Source organism: Piliocolobus tephrosceles, chromosome 4, assembly GCF_002776525.5.
Source record: "Piliocolobus tephrosceles isolate RC106 chromosome 4, ASM277652v3, whole genome shotgun sequence".
NCBI classification, from domain to species: Eukaryota; Metazoa; Chordata; class Mammalia; order Primates; family Cercopithecidae; genus Piliocolobus; species Piliocolobus tephrosceles.
In genome coordinates this window covers 131,786,594-131,805,889 of record NC_045437.1, presented here as the reverse complement: position 1 = coordinate 131,805,889, position 19,296 = coordinate 131,786,594, and the positions used below count along the sequence as shown (strand labels likewise).

General features: G+C 40.1%; 1 protein-coding gene across 11 annotated transcripts in view; it reads right to left on the bottom strand.

The window, feature by feature from the left end:
* Nucleotides 1–19,296, bottom strand: part of EBF1 (EBF transcription factor 1) — a 405,784-nt gene that overhangs the window by 107,938 nt on the left and 278,550 nt on the right. The window lies entirely within an intron of this gene.

Genomic DNA, 19,296 nt, shown 5'->3' with positions numbered 1-19,296 from the left:
GCTCACAGCTCCTTAGCACTACAACCTGCCTTCTTGATACCTTCTTTGATCCTGAAACTAGCAGCTACTGGACAGGAAGGGGTCCAGTACTGGACCTCTGTATTTTCACCATGCGCAGGAGGCAAATCTATTCTTTGTTTATCCATTCTCCAACTGCGTGCTTTAGAAACCAGAAGCAGTTAGAATGCCTGACCTGAACTCTGGTACCGGAGTATACAAACTTCACTTTCAGAATGCTAACTCCAAATAAACAAACAAACTCAACCAATAAACAAACAAACAAATTTGAAAGCTTCCTCACACAAGGTGTAGCAGTCTGTATAACACTTATGCTGTTGCTTTAACTTGTGTTACTGGGGATTTGTTTCTGCCTTACTTTATTTTCTTCAGTAATTGCATTATGCAGTTAAGCATTTTATTGTTTATTAGGGTTTTTATTTCATTTTGTTATTTGTCTGCACTTATTGCCCTGTCCGCTAGCAAATCTAGATAATACTTGGCAAAGATTCATGTATTATATATGAAAAAGAGTCGTGTGTGTGTGTGTGTGTGTGTGTGTGTGTGTGTGAGATGTTTGTCACTTTAAGGAGAAATGTAACCCATGATATAGAGATTTCTCCATACTAGATGCAATTAAACCTATTAAATATTAAATGAGGAGACTGAGAATTTCAAGTGTTTTTCATCCTTTATTCCAAAGTGACTTCATTTGGCAAGAATGCCCTTTGCTTTGACAGTATTAATGGCTCTCACAGAAAAGAAGAAAAGGAAAAATTCACAGGCACTATTTGGAAATGTAACTCCAATGTCCATCTACATTAAGGCAGTGTTAGCTTAGTGGTGAATATCTAGATGTACCTAAACTTAGCAAAATAGTGTCTAAGTTCCAATTTATGCCATTTACTAATTATAGACTAAGCCCAAATTATATTCTCTTCCTATTTTGCAGCTTTCTTATTTTATTCTGAATCAGCAAAATTTCTCAACAATCAATGGACATAGCACCTGAGCAAGGGAAGGACAAAAATGCTGGTGCAACAACTCTAATTCAAAACATTCCAGGGCAAGCGCTTTTGGATTCCTGAGTTTGTCTGTTGGAGATCCGGAACTGTGTGCAGGTTCATTACACAGGGTTATTTGACAATTTAGCAGTAAGAAATCTTGACATTTTGATGTACCTGTAACTTCTAAATTGCGCTTAAAAGACTTGTTGAAGGCTTTTTGATTTAATGACACACAACACAGCATTGTTTCATAATATGCAAAAATTGTTTGTTAACTACACTGCAGCTCAGAATTTTATAACTCAAAGTGTGACTACACTGTTTTCCACCTCACGTTTGATCTGCCAAATCCAAAATTAAAATGTACAAAATATTAATCCTAGAGCAGCCAAAAGCAAATATTGTCATCAGTTCTTTGGGATTTTTCCCTCGCTCTTATTCTATGATTGTCAGTCACTCCATTGCAAAGCAATGGGGAAAAATTGTCATGGAGGGTAAGAGAATTTTCAAAATGAATTATTCATGGATCCAATTGTGATATTTGTTGCAACAATAGTAAACTCACTTGCCTCTGATTATACAATAAGTAAATAACTCTCTTCTTCCTGACAAGGAGAACTTTTGTGCACAAAATTATTTTTAGTCCAATTCTCCTTATTGTCCTGTTGTAAGAAAAGTTTGGGAAATGAAAGCCAAGGGGAAAAAAGGAAATGAAAATAACCTTCCAAAAATGGACACCCAATGTTGTGAAAAGGAGAAACAATTTTCAGGTTAAAAAAAATATGCAACTGCTTCTTCAAGGACTATTCAAGTCTTTATTCACAAGCAATCTTCCTGGGCCTGGAAAATCATAAAGTCAAATATGAGCAAGTCTAGTGGAAAATCTGTGACGTTAATCTTGGCTGGAGTCGTATTTTTAACAGGCCTTGAATGTGTGTGCCGGATTATCCAGATGGCCATACAGGAATCGGCCTGATAGGATTAAACCTTTATGCTGAACTCTGCTCCATCTGTTCGCCAAGGTTTGCCTTTCCTTATCTGAATATGAATTTTTAGCCTCCTTATGTCTGGAGGCAGGACCAAATTCAGCAATAAAAACATAGATGCATGTAGATAATTTAACATTTCATTAGTTACTCTCAGTTCATATTACCTTGGTCTTTTTCTAGAAAATTTTTTGATATGAATTTTGCTAAGAAGAAATTTTAAAACATGTAGAATCTACTTTTTTTGTTAGAGGGTTTTGTCTTTCTCTTCCTATTGAATTCTAGGAATCATTCAATTCACTACTATAACAGGGGCTTACACTGATGTTTGCCCACAAAGATAAAAAAGATATGGTATCCTCTTAGCAGAATTTGACTGTAAGATTAGATGATGTATAATTCCAATTGGATGAATGATCCAAGCAGAAGATATTCATGTGTGTTTTCTTCTTTTTTCTATTACAGGAGGATCGGTATTAGTCATCACTTAACAAAATTAGCTACAACACTGTTTCTATCATTTTCATTAAGATTTCTATGTTTTTAAGGAAGCGTGTTGTTTTGTTTTGGTTTTTTTTTTTTTTTTTTTTTTTTGCTGGGGCAGGGATAGGGCTGTGGAGGCAGAAGCTATAATTCGAGCTTCAACTGGAGTGAAAAAGGCAGGCATTTGTTTTGTCCTCCATGCATATATCCCTAGAAGCAGTGAAGTCACTTATTGATCAGCTGGAAAAGTTGGCTTATGGCAGGCAGGTTTCAGGAAAAAGGCCAGTGAGTTTGCCAATAAGCCAGAGCTTGGTAGATGGCTCTCGGTTTCAACTCTATGACAAAGACAAAGGGAGGGCTCTGACTACCAGGCACGGTAGAGAGGGCCAGTGACAAATTTCCCAGGCAAACAAGGTGTGAATGAAAGAAAAAGTTGCATGAGAGAAGGATCTTTTAGAATCCCTCTTGCGGGCTGGTTTACACCAATATAATCATTAGATGTGCTCAGTGTGTCCACGATGAAAACCTCAAGAGATGGCAGCCTGTGCGCCCTTGGCCCTAAGAAGAGAAGCTCCCTCCAGCAGTCTAGCAGGATTCTGTAGGCTTCCTTCTCATAGTACCCTCACTCACACTGGCTCTTGGCTCTATGCTGTCGTGAATGTAGGAGTCAAGCAGCTCATCAAATAATTTAGGCTTTTTTCACTCACAAGTACAGTTATTGTACTTAAATAGTCCCTTAACTGAACATTCAGGGGACAGAGAACAGTCAGACTTCCCATGTAAAATTAAGATGACTTATGCTTATGGCCATGAATGTGCACATAAACATTTTGTAAAAACACATGTTTTAGGCTCCTGAATTGACAAGAATTCTAGCCAGGTAGTAAGGAGTGGTTCCGGCTTTGGAAGTAGATGACCCTAGGTGATGAAGCCTACTATAAGTCATCTCTTGTAAGATGGACAAGTTCACACACACAGCCCAACTGTCTATCCTCTACCTTCTATCCTAAATGAGGACAGCTGACTGGATGTTTGATCCCATTACTTAATCTGCTTTTGCTTTGCCCATTACAGTAGCTACTAACTATATGCAGCTATTTACATTTAATTTTCAATTAATTAATATGAAATACAAATTATTTCCACAGTCATACCAGCCACATTTCAAGTAGTCAATAGTTACAGTGGTTAGTAGCTATCATATAGGACAGCACAGAAATAGGACACTTCCATCATCACAGGAAGTTCAATTGGATACCACTGATCTCAGGATCAAGTTTTCATAACTCAGCCTATAACTGATAAAGACTAATCAGAGCTGCAATATATGGGGTGCCCTCCATAGACTAGGAACTGTGCTAAGAACAACAATTAATTTCTAATCCCTCCAATGAGGATCACAAAATCAAATGCTCACAGGGCTGGGCAGGAAGGTAAGTCAATGAAATGGGATGAGGCAATGCAATGGGATTGGTGGGAATTGTGGCTAAATGTAGAGTATGTGCTTCATCCAAAAGTAAGATGGTTTCTGAGTTTGCCCTACCTGTTGCCATTTGAGAATGTGGATCCAGCACTACAAGCTCTTCTGATTATAAAAGACATTTGTAAATCCAGGTTTTCATATAAAATCTCTATTTTTAATTGCCAGCAACTAATACATAATTTCTTTCTTTTTTTTTTTTTGAGACGGAGTTTCGCTCTTTTTGCCCAGGCTGGAGTGCAATGGCGCGATCTTGGCTCACCACAACCTCCGCTTCCTGGGTTCAAGTGATTCTCCTGCCTCAGCCTCCCTAGTAGCTGTGATTACAGGCATGCGCCATCATGCCTGGCTAATTTTGTATTTTTAGTAGAGATGGGGTTTCTCCATGTTGGTCAGGCTGGTCTTGAACTCCCGACTTCAGGTGATCCACCCGCCTTGGCCTCCCAAAGTGCTGGGATTATAGGCGTGAGCCACCGCACCCGGCCTAATACATAATTTCTTAAGGTGCTATGCAACCCAAACCTAAATATGGCTGAAGGCTGGATTCAGTTCATGATCTACCACTGTGCAACTTACATAAATCCTAGGAGGGCTCAGATTCATCTTTTACTGATTAATTATTAACTTCTGCAATCATAGAACTAATTCTGTCACTGACTTACCAAACAGCAAACACAATCATGGCCAATTTTCTCCTGATCTTTACGTCTTCTCCCAAAACACATGGAAGTCCCCCAGTTGGCCTTTCTTTGCTATGCAGAAGATTTTCTATATGCCGTTTGGGAGATGAGCTCCCTGTTCCTGAAGGATTTTTATTGTCATCACGCAAGACAGCATAGATAGTGACTTTTTAAGAAAACCATGTTTTGAATGTGAGCAGCATTTTGAAACCAACCTTGCCCAACCTTTAATAATGCACAAGTCCTGCTTTGTGCTTTTCAGAATAGTTCTGCTTATATTTCTCTCCACAACTGAAGCTGCCATTGCTAACGTATTTTGGTGAGCTTTCATTATTCAGGCCTTATCATTTTGAGCCAGTTTCCTCTCCTCCCTGACACATTCAGTGACACTACAATCCAGCGTTTGTTACAGCACAGATGTTTCCGTGGTGATGATCTGTGATGTCATAAGCAAAGGAATATGTATCATTGACTTTGCCCACATAAGCCATGAAAAGAAGAGTGGGAAGTTCACTTTCATCTCAACTCCATGATGTACTGACTCAACTTCCTCAAAAATTACTCTTTGGGGTCTGGGCTGTTCTGTCTGGACATCAAAGAGCAAATACTTACAGTTGCCTGTTTGTGATTCATTTCTACTACATAATTATTAGTTATATGCAAAGTCCAGTCTACCTATCAAAACCCAGATTAACCTTCCTCAGATACCAGCTTTCAAAACTTAGCCAGCAGGATCAAGTCCACTCTCACAATTCTGGCCCATTCTCCCTTTCCAGTCTCATTTTCAGCCTCAGCAGCAGTTAAGAGCACCAGCTCTGGATTCAGGGGGCCTCAGCTAGCCCGCGTTTCAGCTTCACCATTTACCAGCTTGGGCAAATTACTTCACTTTTTGAAAGCCACAGTTTCTACCACTTTAACTGAGGATAATAGTTATAAAACAGCCCACCTTATAGGGTTGTTGTAAGGTTTGAATGAGTTAATCTATGTGAAGAGTTCAGTACAGAGTGGGCAAAAATTGTGAGTTGATAAAGAGGAGGATGAAGAAGAGAAGTTGCTGTAGGAGAAGGAGAAGGAAAATAGGGAAGAAGAAAAGAAAGATGGTAATGACCAGCTTCCCAAATCCACTGTCTCCAAATAGCCTTTGCATGTTCCCAGCATATTTTTTATGAAGGATATACCACTTACTTCCACCACCCAAATAGTTACTTGCCAAAAAGATCCATCTTTTGCATAAAGGTGTCTCTTTCTATCCATCTACAAAGCACTAACCCTTTAGCAAACTCTTCCTATCTTTCCCATTTATTATTTACTGCCCTTTTTCTTGAACTCTTATCTTGATATATGCATGTGTTTTATATATATCTGGGCATGTATATACATAGGCAAATCACCCCAACTAGTCAATGCATCCCTTGCAGACAGGTACCTCATTCATTTACAAACTGGGTAGACAGTACTCTGCACTCAACCCATACCTGACAATTAACTAGCATTGTTAAGTTTTTAAAGGGCTTTACCATACATTATCTTAAGTATTCTTAATATCAACCTTGAGCTGACATAGCTGAATCTCGGGGATTCAACTGGACTTGAGACTTTGAGAATCCATGTTGATCAATATAGTCAAATTTTAAAACACCCAAACTACCCTTCAATTTGGTGTTTATCTGAAATTTCTGTTCAGTTTGGCTAAAATATTCACTTCAATCATACAAATACAGCCAAAGTCCCATAAAATCTTAAGTTGTGCAATTTCTTATCCCCAGGATAGAGGGTGGATATTTATTAACTTTACAGAATATTACTACTCTATTTCCAAGTAAAGTTATTTTCCCCCTAAGACTCAGACCCTCATATGAATTATAGTAAAATCTCTCTCCACCTTCTTCTATTTCCAAGTTCAGAAAATTGCATCCTAATATAATAGCACAGGTGCCAATTTAAACACAGGAACATCGAAAATGCTGCCAAACTTCCAGGCTTAGAAGCTTTTCTATTGTTACATGTTGGGCTGCTAAACACACACTGAGTATGAACATCTAATACAAACGATAGCAACACTATGAGAAACATTTTTGAAGTATAGGGCAGTTCCTTTTAACTTTCATTTTTAATCTGGACATTGTCCATTCCAATGGTCTTCACTATAGAATGTTGCCCATATCATGAAAATAATAAAATTTACTAACAAATAGACTATCCTAAAATAGTACCTTAACACTTTCCCCCAACTTTCTTTTTCTTTTAAACAGCAAGGATTGGATTCCACAGGCCTTTAGTTAACCAAATCAAGGAGAGTTTCTAGGATTCTGCCAAAGTTAAAAGGTAGAGGAATATGAGGTTTGACTTTATAGATTTGTTGCACATAATAGTTACTGGAAAAGCACAGCTGGTTTGATGATTCCGCCAGAAGATTTTGGCAAAGAAAGACCAAAGATATATTTTCCTCCTCTATCAAGAAATGATCCAATACATTGGAACTGGCTGGGATATATCCCCTTCACCCACCAACCCACGGATAATACACCCAACGGCATTTGCCTCAGGCCTAGCACATAGTAGCTGCTCAGTGTCTGTTGGCTTCTCCAGCTATGCTCAAAAGAGAAATACACACACACACAAAAAAAATAAAGAATTAAGTATCTCAATTTGTACCAACCATGTTCATTTTAATCATCATTCTTCTAAATAGCAGCCCAAGTACATCGCTCTCTGTTCATATTCAACATATGCACTATCTTGAAATTTTTATTACTTTGCCCCAAGGTCGATGAAAGAAACTGAAGGGTTGAGAAGAGGCCTCAAATCTGACACTGTCTATGTCCCTGTTCCCTGGGTCTCCTGCTGCATTTCTCCCCAGAACTGTGGATGAAAAATGTGGGTTTGAACAACTGGTGTCCTGCTGATTGCAACTGTCAATTAAATAAGCCAGCAACACAGGAGCATATGTTCGCATATAAAATATTGATTAATTTCACAGATTGGAATAAAAATATATTAGTACTTGGGTTCTGCTTTCATGCTTAGTGTTCAGATAGGCACTCAGTCCATTCAGATCTATTTCTGCACCCTGTGGGCTCAAGAGTGTTACTTTTGTTTTTCGCTTTTTTCTTTTCTTTTCTTTCTCTGGTTACCCATGTTAGTGCTTCTGTTATAACTGACTGGCAGCATACGTTTAAGCAGGATTTTAATTACTAGGTCATCTCCTAGCCCACTTGCCCACGGCAGGCCAGTAGAAAAGCCACAGTCCCGCAATCCATGCCTCAGACTTTCTCTTGTGTTCCTCCAGGTAAATCTCTTTTTTTCGAGGATGCTAAAATCATGCTGATGGCATCATATTCATCTGATAAGAATGATGACCACCTTATTTCTATAAAGTTTCATTTCTGTCCACTGAGTATTTCAAGTTGCAGGGCTGGCACAGGGAGTTTGAGATGGGGTGCCTGATAGTGTGACGTGATACCAGGACTTTTTATCTTAACCCAGAAAAGCACCTTCCCATATATCACTGCACATGCCAACTAACTTACCCTTGGGATTTAGCATAGATCTGGCTTTTCAATTTGCCTTTGAGTAATGTCGTCAATTTGTTTCAATTGAAGCAGGTATTATATTACATGCTCAAATAGCAAGAGAATTTCTCTCCACCTCTGAAGTCCAGTGTGGAGGGGAGATTAGCACTGACTAAACAATAAGAACAAAACAGTGGTGAGGACCCCTTGTGTCAGCTACTTGGAGATCCAAAAGCTGCGGATAAAAACCTAACTTTGGCCACGACCAAATCCTTAAAGGATGGTCTCAGTTTCCCAAATGTGTTAAGTAAAATTAGTAATACTAGTGCCCTCTCATGGCTGTTAAGAGCATTAAAAGAGATCATACAAAGTGCTTAGCACTGAACTTGATGCAGAGCAAGTACTTAACGACCGCTATCATAACAGTAACGCCATCATCACCCAAAACACTGCTCTAATGCTACCATTTTATGGACAGTGAGTTCTGTTAGCCCATGATTAAGAAACTGCAATGGAACCACATCTCAAAGAGTAAACAACCTATGGAAATTTTCCAGGTTTAGTTTCTCAAAAATGGATCTCAGACCTAACCTACTTTCCCTATTTGCCCTCCCTACAGCTTCTGATATTTTATCCCCACATGGAATTTTCAATATGCTTTCCCCTCTCCTGGTCATTCTCATTTAAAATTTTTAAAAGTTTCCTTGATTCTTCAGACTTGGCTGAGTCCCTCAGTTTTAAGCTCTCTTAGGAGTCTGTATTTGTACCTTATAGCACTTAACCATCATTGCAGTTTAAATCATTCTGTGTGCCATTATTTGTCTAATATCAGCACATAAATACACTCACATGATAGTCTACCTCATAATGCTAACAACTGTCCCTGCCTTATCACCTCTGTAGCCCTATTGTCTGATATAATTGGCAGTCAGTCAATAAACATGTGTTAGTGTCAAATAGATGAATGATTGAATGAATAAGCAAATGAACCAAAGAGGAATCATTGGTGTTATTAAGATGTTAAGGAACTGTACAGAGTAGCTGAAAAGTTACGAATTCATCCAGAAGTTATGAACAATTGCCACTACACCCATGATGGGCTTCTTAGGTTGACAACTGGTGGCTATGTGGAGTCCCGTTTCCTGGGTCGACCTAGCCCCCATTTCAGCAGCAGGCATTCCATTCTCTTGGGGGTTAAAATTAGCACCAGTAAGCTCCCCGTTTAGTGGGCTCTAATCGTGCAAGGACCCAGGTGGATCTTGCTGACAGATGTTAAGGTTAGAAGGAAGGGTAGCAGCCAGATGAGAAAACAGAGCCACCCCCTTCCGGAGGTACCAGGACTTCCTGCCTTTAGGCCCGGTGGTTCCTGCCTGCCTGCCCCTCCCCCATGCATCAGTTTCAACACAGTTGCTGCTCTTTCTGTCATTTGAACTCAAATTCTATCTCAGAAATTGATGGGCGATCCTGCCCTTGACAACACAATGTCAGCCTTGCTCAGTGTCCAGCTGGTTCCGTATATATTATCATAATGCGCTGCCTGGGTGGACCCTGGCTGATTTTCTGTCTTGATGCAAGTCCTCTTTCCAAACTAATTTCTGCTCTCTGACGTGCAGACACCAATTGTTTAAAAATAAAAAACAGCAGCTTGGGAGTTTTATTTTTTTTAATCCTGTTAGGATATTTAAGTCTATTCTAATGGTAAACTGAGCCTAAAGGACTTTCTTTTAAAAATGATTTGACTCAAAATAAAGAATGTTTCCCAGGCTCCTACACTGTTTCCCGGTGACTTGAAAGAATTATTACTTCCCCCAACCCTTACAGCCCTCTCTAACAGCATTTCCCAAGCTTCAGTCATGATTTTCCTCTGTCCCTGTACCACTTACACTATTATTTACCTAATAGTATGTAGCTACTATGTCTGTTTAGATCAGCTTTTTCTTTAACTTTAGTCTTGCCCTAAGCAATAATAGCTGTGAGATCGATTTTGAAGCTGGAGTTATTGTTTTGTTTATGCATTAACATAAACACATAACCATTAAAAATGTTTTAATGTTTTTCCCCTATTTTCTAAAATTATCTCACCTACTGCATGGGAAATAGTGGTCTGAAAGCTCACTGCTAACCATCAAGCTGCTTGTACACAACATGCTCCCAGCTGAAGAAATTCGGGGAGAAGAATGCAGGGTGAGAGCTCCCTGAGGTGAAATGGGTGTGTATGCTACATTTCTGTGGCTTTTCCAGAACTCCTAGAACCAACTGTTAACCTCCTGCAGAGATGGCCAAGGTGGAGGGAAATTGGGTCCGTTCCCTAGAATGACCATCACCTGGGCATTTCGGTAGCCACTGTTCCAAGGCTGCAGGTGTGTAGCCCCTTAAGCGATAGAAGAACCTCTCACAGAATTAGTTAACTGAGTTCAAAAAACAAATAATCAGAGCTTGAAGGGCTCTTTCAAGACCCACCTTAACTGATGAGGAAACAGAGGCCCACATAAATCAAAGTACATACTCAAAGTCATGTAGTAAGGTAGTGGCAGAGCTTGGTTTTAATTTATTTTTGCATATATAACTGAAAATGGTCAAACATATTTCAAAATCAGAAATCAACCCCTGGCCACTGCTCCTAAATATCTCATCTTAAGAAGGGTTTATGAACAGTACATCAAAGCTTTTACTTGCCCATGAACATCATTTGAAGCCTCTAAAATTCTCAAGTGAGGGAAACTCCTGTGACAGATAAATATAGAGACAGCTTGGTTTGAAACAATCAATTAGGCAAATCAATTCAATTGGGATTATGATGCTTTTGTAACCAAATATAAGACAAAAAAAAAAAATGAGGCTTAAAAAAGTTCTGACCAGGCTGGCTCATGCCTGTAATCCCAGCACTTTGGGAGACCAAAGGGATGTAATTGCTTAAGCCCAGGCATTCAAAACCAGCCTGGGCAATATAGTGACCCCTGTCTCTACAAAATCAAAACAATTAGCCTGGTATGGTGGAGTGCACCTGTAGTCCCAGCTACTCTGGAGGCTGAGGTGAGAGGATAGCTTGAATGCAGGAGTCTGAGGCTAAAGTGAGCTATGATTGCACCACTGCACTTCATAGCCTGGGCAACAGAGCAAGGCCCTGTCTCAAAAAAAAAAAAAAAAAAAAAAAAAGTTTTTAAATACAGTTCTGTCATTTCTAGCCAAAATATAAGTAGAAAGCAACAATCTTTGCCCCCAAATGCCCCCTACAACACACAACACACCACACTTTGTGCTTATTAAAATAAGTCAGGTGTGATTCACTCATTTATTAGCTCAACCAACCAAATACTGGAAATTTCCCACAGTTTACAGGTTTGTCAAGAAATTCATATAAGAAACTAGCCTCCCTATATCCAAATCAGTTTCACATGTTATTTCTAGCATGAGGTTCCCGAACTCTTCAGTATCCTAACGGCTGCCTAACTCATCATCTCATCATTTTCTCATGGACTCCTTCCTCCACACCTTGTACACGTGCCAGAGAGCCCATATGGCCAACAAATGATTTCTAGGGAGATGAGTTAGAACATTCTTGCAAATAAATAAAATATTACCAGCATCCTTATTATCTTGCCAGCCCCATAGAAAATATACTCATCATTGAATAAAATAAGCATTTTTAAAAATTTGACTAGCAGAATGTGTCCCAGCCAAAAAAATTTCCTTCACGTTTCTGAAGGAAAATAAACTATAAAGTAAATATACATGATGTGCCCCATTTTTTAAAAAAAGATATGCTCTGGGTTAACTTTTAAAAAGTCTATTTAAGATACCAGCACAATTGCCTTGATTGTGTTAAGAAAAAAATAAGAACAATAGGATAGGAGATGGAAGGAATTTCTCGTAATATACCACAGCAATAGTTGAGAGTACAGACTTCAGCATCAAACTTCCTGGGTTTGAACCCTGGGTCTACTATTTAATTGCTATGTGACTGTAGGCTAGTTATTGACCCTCTTCTTTAGCCTTGGTTTTCTCATTTTTACAACAGGGTACCTATAGCACTCTGTGCCCGCCATAGTAGGGCTCAGGGAATGTTTAATGTTATTACTCTTAGCACTGTTATTAGGCAGACCTAAGGTCAAATTCCAGGTCCAATTCTCATTAGTTCTGCAGCTTTGAGTAAGTTACTGACTCTTTCTAAACCTCGGTTTTCTCATCTGTAAAATGGGGATCATAATTATTATATATCATGAGATTCGTTGGAAGACTTAATAAGTAAAATGGTTACCATGGTGCTGGCATATATAGTAAATGATCCATAAATGCTAATAGTTAAAAACAAACAACAGTAGTGGTAGTAAATAATAATAGAATAATAAAGATTACTACCTGGCCTGGTTATCGTCAAGCATGGCAACAAAGTCTGAGCACTATTTCTCCTTTGTTATCAGTGCTATCGGTGGTGCCATGGTCAAATGAGCAGAACATAGATCACCTGCTCATGAACTCTTCGCTCTGTCTGAAGCTGAGATCCTGCTGGCCACCACATCCCCAGTGTTAGGATCTCTGGTGTTACCTGCTTTATGAATTACTTAGGGAATACACTGGAAATCAGTCTTCACTAACATCCTTATGCATTATCTTGACCACTTACCATATCCTTTCTATTTCAAGGAAAGACAAAAGGCATCTTCTCAACTGCTCAAAGTAAAAGCCCTGATTTGATACCTGAAAATCTGGGGTCTCAGTGCTCTATTTTATGACACATCTCGATATCCTTAACCCTAATGTTCTGCTCTTTCACCTGTCTTCTTTTTTTCAAGTAGGAAAATAAATTGGTAAATTGTAACATGCCACCCTCAGTCACAAAAGATGACACCAGTATTTTCCTACTTAGCCTGGGTCTTCACCAAGATGATCTTGCCTTAGCGGGCTTGGCTGGGATTCTGTACCAAAACTAGCCACAGAAGGGCTGTTGGCTGTGTGGGAAGCTATGCATCATCCAACATCTGCCCTTGAATGTACATTTCTGTCAGGAAGCTGGATTTATTTTACGGACATTCTTCTCAGCATCCTGGGAATCCCAGAAAGACTGGAGGCAAGGCTAGGCCAATATGAAATGTACAGGCATTGGGGTGGACCCCAAATCCCCTGGCATGTTTATCCAGTGACCAGGAAACTATGCAACCCCTGAAATGCACATGGATAAGTATAAAGAGCACTGAATGGATTTTGACAGAAACAAGCTATGTTTAAGTGTGAGCAGATTATATCTACTTTCTGGGTCTCTGTAGAATGAGGAAGAGTGAAAGAAATGACCTTCCATCCTTCAGTGACTTCCCTTAGTGTGAGCTGTCACTCAGGCATTGCCCCTGGTAGGAGGGGAGAGAGAAATTTGGGAGGGTATATTTTTCTCTGTTGTTTTAGTTTATTTTCACTCATTAAGCTTTGTTGGGGTAATATACATTTTAATGGATCAAATAATGCAGCCGCCCTCCACTCAAAAGACCTTGAAAAGGTGAGGGTCTCCACACATTTAAAAAGATGTCAAAAGGTACACTCTTTCTAAGCCACTTACGAAAAACTAAATCAATAATACAAAGCCATCTGGAAAAAAAAAAAGGAAAAAGGACTTAAAATGTTTGACTTTCTATAAAGAACACATGCACTAGTGATACAATAAGGAGTAATTAGGGGGACAGCTCCAAAGCACAGCCAACTCCCTGGTGAGTTTCCAAAGTCCAGCAGCGAAGGGTGAAGTTATAAGCAGGTCTGAGCAATCTTGCCCTGGGCTTTCACGGGATCTGAGGAGCCCATGTAATTGAAACTGAGTTCATCAAAGCCCTGCCTGACCTCCCCCTCACTTCACAATTGCCACCGAGACCATGGCCTGACCAGCCCACTTTGGCCTGCATGATGTAGCCCTCACAGCCATCCCAGTCTCATCTCCTGCCACTCCTCCCTTGCCTGGGAGCAACAGGAGTCCTCTCAGTCTCCTTTTGTTCCTGGAATTCACCTAAGCAAAACAACCCTTGCACACAGTTTCCTATACCTGGCAATTTTTTTTGTCCCCTGTGCCTAGTGCTATGGTTTGAATAGATGAATGGTTGAATGTCCCTGCCAAAATTCATGTTGAAATGTAATTGCAGTTTCAACAGTGTTAAGAGGTAGGACCTTTAAGAAGTGATTAGATCATGGGGGCTCTACCCTCCTCAACAGACTAATTCCATTATTGCGGGAGTGGGTTAGTTATAAAAGTGAGCGCTCTTTACCCACACTTGCTTGCCCTTCCTCCTTTCCACAATGGGATGATGCAACCTGGAAGCCCTCACCACTACTGGCATCATGACCTTGAACTTCCCAGCCTCCAGAACCATAAGACATAAACTCCTGTTCCTCAGAAATTACCCAGTCTGTTAAAGCAACAGAAAACAGACTAAGACACCTAGTAAAAACTTACTCATCTCTTTGGTTTTGGCATAAATGAGATTTCCTCAAAGAAAGCTTCCCTGACACTTCATTACTCTCCTCTGCTTTTGTGGTCCCCCTTTGATGTACCAGTCTAATTTTGCTTAGTACCTCTCCTCTCTATTTACATTGTCATACACTTTGCTTAGTACCTCTCCTCTCTATTCACATCATATATTCTGTGAAGGCAAGGACTAAGTCTGCATTATCCTACTGCTCCTAACTTAATGTCTAGCATGTAGTGCATGCTTAGTATGAATGAGCGATTTCAAGTCCACCTTACTGACACCTTATGCCTTGGATGGAGATCCAAAGGAAGGGTTCTATTAGAAAATACCAGTGGATTTCTCTGTTCCCAGGAAGTCCTATTTCTCCAAAGTCACCTTCTGCAGAAAGTCATGTGCCAATAGCTTCAGTTCAGAGCACCACAAAATAGTGCATGCTAAAAGGAAGCCTAGAGAGAACGCTACCTGACTCTCACTGGACATACTAAACTGAGACCCACAGAAGCAAAGTGACCTTCCCAGGGCCACACAGCTAGTTAATGGCAGTATGAACTAGAATCCAGCTCTTCAGCCAGACAGCCTGATCCTCCTTCTATCCTCCTGTTAGGACCATATTATACAGAAGGGAAAAGAGACTGGCTCAATTTGGGGTAATCTCTTCGAGCTCAAACCATCTTTCTCCACATTTCCGTAAAAACATAAAAACAAACAAACCAACCAAACAAAAAACACATTTAAATGCAGCTAGTCACAGGAAGTCAATGGTGCTGGATACCCAGGGGCAACTGACAGAAGCAAAAACTGCCTCTGTCTGGATCAAAAGGATTATAGAAGGTCATATGCTAAAGATCAAGAACACCTCCATATTGTCAGAGACAGTTGTAAAGCAACACTACAACCAAAAGGTCAGAATTCACTGGTGGTAGTGAACACCTGACTCTATTTCTCCAGAGCTGTAATTACAGCCAGGAGATGGGCCCAGTGAGTCTATCATCAGTCTTTATTCTTCAAAATATTTTGAGTGTGACCAAACTCCACTACGGTTTTTATTTATCTTGAGATCTTGGCCCATTTATGTTTTATGTTGCAGTCTTTATTATAACTTTGAAGGGAAATTTAATTGATTTGTATCTGATGCCCACAAAAGCTAAATTTCAATCACTTTTCATTTTTGAAAAGTGAGTATGTTTTAAAGAACCTGCCTTTGATCTAAAAAACTAAGTAGGACCTCAGGTCAGAGCTCATGAACACTAACATGTTTATATTCTAAAAACTTTTGATTAATAGGTCCATTTTTTTTTCAAATAAATATGAAGGATGTACACATTCAAAACAATATAAAAAAAAAAAAAAACTAGATCTAAAGAATACCCTATTGGGAACTTAATCCCACTCCTGGAAAGGGCTTCTACTGATGGGTGAGCTCTGGAACGTGCTCACATTTTTCTAGTCACCATGGAGGAGGCAAGTCCTCCAATAGCCCAAAAAGGGGAGAAGGGAAAGAAAGAGAGGAAAGGAGAAAAACACATGCACACCAAAATTAAAAAATACATATATCCCCTTTAAAAAATGAGCATTTAAACTGCCTGTCAGACGGTTTCCTGACAAAGCCACTAGAGTGAATTCACAGGCATTTGCATAAATGCTGCCGGTGAGTTCACCATAGCTGCAAGCGCTAATGGTACATAAAGTAATTTAGTCACTTCTCCCGGCATTCTATGTCAGAATGATGAGCATGGGCACTTTGCCTTGTTGCATATTAGATCATTAGATAATAAAGTGTTAGCACATCCAAGCTGACAGGGGCTCTGCACCATAGCGCTGTGAGGGTACCACATTTTGCCACAGGGGGAAGAAACAGAGAAACTGATGCCACAGTTGGCCTTGAATTCAAGTAAACACAACCTGGAACTCAGGGTAACAACAATGCCAACAGCAACACTCCTCAAGCCCCTCAATGACTCCCCAGAACACAGTCTTCATGAACTTGCCCAAATGACTGGAAGATAAGGCAAGTACACAGGGTAGCGCTGAGCTTAGCCTTGTGGCAGCCGCTCAGCTCCTTTCATCACGAGCCCATGCTTTTTCAAAAATTGGAACCGAGAGAGCAGTCACATTTTGAGGCTGTCTCTCTCCACAACTGTATATCTTCCATAAAGCTATTGCTTAAAGAAGAAACCTCACTAGGCTAAATGGTCCCATAAATATCCAGCCAAAGAAAATCTTGGTATTTATGAATGAAGAGAAAGTACAGGGGAAGACCATTTTCCACGATCTATAGCATGCCAGGATTCACTATCTTTGAACCATGCAAGAGTCTATGAAATAAATTTGCCTTTGTCAACTCTCATACTTGAATTATAGGGTCACTTATCAGAGCACAGGGGTTTGTGAGTCCATGGGTCACATAAGAAAGCCCACGCATGAATGTAAAGCACGATCTCTGCCTCTACTTATACGCAGAAAGGTGAGCCACAAAAGGAAACTTCCTCCAATGGTCTGACAAGCAGGATATAAATAGAGATTTGCAGAATAGCCCAAAATAATTCAGGCTACCTGTAAATTAGATGATAAAAAGTCCAGAATGGGGGAAAACGTAGGTTCCCACAGCTCACAAGAGGAGAACATGCTTTGCGGTCTCACCATGTGGTAGCTATTTGAAGGCGGTTGGGGGTGGGAGCAGAGAGACAGAGGGATGAGGGTGTGTGATTCTCGAAGTCTTTTAAACAGAGCATTTTGAAATAGAACTTTTCAACAGCAAAATAAAGTATTACCCTCACATCAACATGAATTAGCATCTAGGTCCACTCCCACACATTACCAATGAAAGAGTTCAATAGTCACCCTTTGCTGAGTAGATATTTATGTGTCAGCCTGAAGTGTCTAAATGAGTGGGTGGTTTTGTGTGGTTAGTTGACTCACTCTGCAGAGAAGCAGATTTCTATGTTATTGTCATTACTAAGAATTTGAACATGTCTACCCTTTCTTTCCACTGGAGAGAAGTGAAGTAAGGCTTAGGTGAAGTCAAGGCCCCTAGATGAGGGAAATAGGACATACCTATGTCCCCAGTGATGGCCAACCACTTACACACAGTGAAATGTCACCATTTTTGGAATAATATCTTATAATAATATGGCCATTTGTGGACTCGTAAACTGAAGCAGGTGAATAAAATGCTGTCTTTAAAACTTAGAATAATATGATATCCCAACTGAAATATTAATACTCTTAGAAGAGGGAACATCTGAGCTGGGAGGAAGCTTATAACTGTGTTGATCCAGAGGTCTCAAACTGTTGGCCTGTGGCTGCATTCTTCCTAAGTGGCTTCTTTTCCCCCTCTCTTCCCTTCAGTGTCCAAAAATTTTGTAATTAGTTACCAACAATTAAAAATGCATTGTTGCCAAACTGGAACATCTGGCCCCACTTGGGCTCTCATTCCCCTTAGCAACAACTGGCTGGGGCCGGGGGGCACCAGAGCGTGTACTTGCCTGTCTTCTCAGCCTCCACCCAGCCCACTTCCCTATCTACATTACCTGCCCCCACCCAAAGCACAGAATTTTTTTTACTCTCCTACAGATCATCACCTTCATTTTAACAAGGAGGAAATCAAGGATCCCAAAAGCTAAGGCAACTTGTCCAAGGTCAAATAGAGGCCAGAGTGAAACTAAGGATTGAATTTGGGGTTCCTGGTACCTATTTCACAACCTAGTCCTTTATCATGCTGCAAAATAATGTTACTGATCCTTATTGCCTAGAGGGCTCCTTTAGAGCAGGTTATATTCTATGTTTGCTTTGGGTGTTTTGTTGGAAGGATAATTTGCATGGTGTCAGGAGCTTTCTCACTGGCTTCCCGAGAGCAGAAATAGGAGCTGGGTGTGGCCTAAGCATATTTTGAAAGTGTGAACTCAGATTTCAAACTGACAGTCAAGTCTGTCACCAGATTGGGCAGTACCTATTGCAACGAACCAGCCACAGTCAAAAACATAACTTCAGTCCTTAAGCAGCACTCTCCAAACCATGCTCACTGTATTTCCCTAATTTTTCCTCCTCCTTTCACCTAAACACCTCTAGTCACACAATGCCTTAAGTGACTGGAAGGGTATTATAAAGACAACATTACTGTAAAGTGAGGATCAGAATAATTTTAAGTACAGAAATGGAACTAGGAATGTAATCATGAGCAGGTGTTTGAAATGGCCTCCTGCAAAATGTAATATCAATCCATCTGAGCACTAATGAAACCATAAAGAAGTAGCTTTTGAAAGATGATGGTTTACTTTAAAAAGACTGTAAAACTGGATGTGGTGAAGAATCCCTTCTAAGAGTGTTACATCTGGCTAATTAATAAAAAGTACAGTTCGTGTGTTCCATAAGCACGGGGGGAAAAGCCAGGCAAAAAAAATGATGAGAGTGGTGTGTTTATTAAATTGGGATGCTGGCAGAGAAGGGAGTTTTCTACCTTGTGAATTATGGTCAACTCCTGGCCCATGGAAAAAAACAGGCAATCAGGTGATAATTTGTGTGGTAGCATTCTGAGAAGAATCTTGCTGACCTAGCAAACTGGAAAGGGAAGTGAGGGAAACGGGTTGAGAGTTTGAGGCAATTGAAGAAAGTCTAACATGGTGACTGGTATCCAGTAAAGCCTCAGTCACTCATTCCTGGATGGATGGATGGATGGATGGATGGATGGATGGATGGATGGATGGAT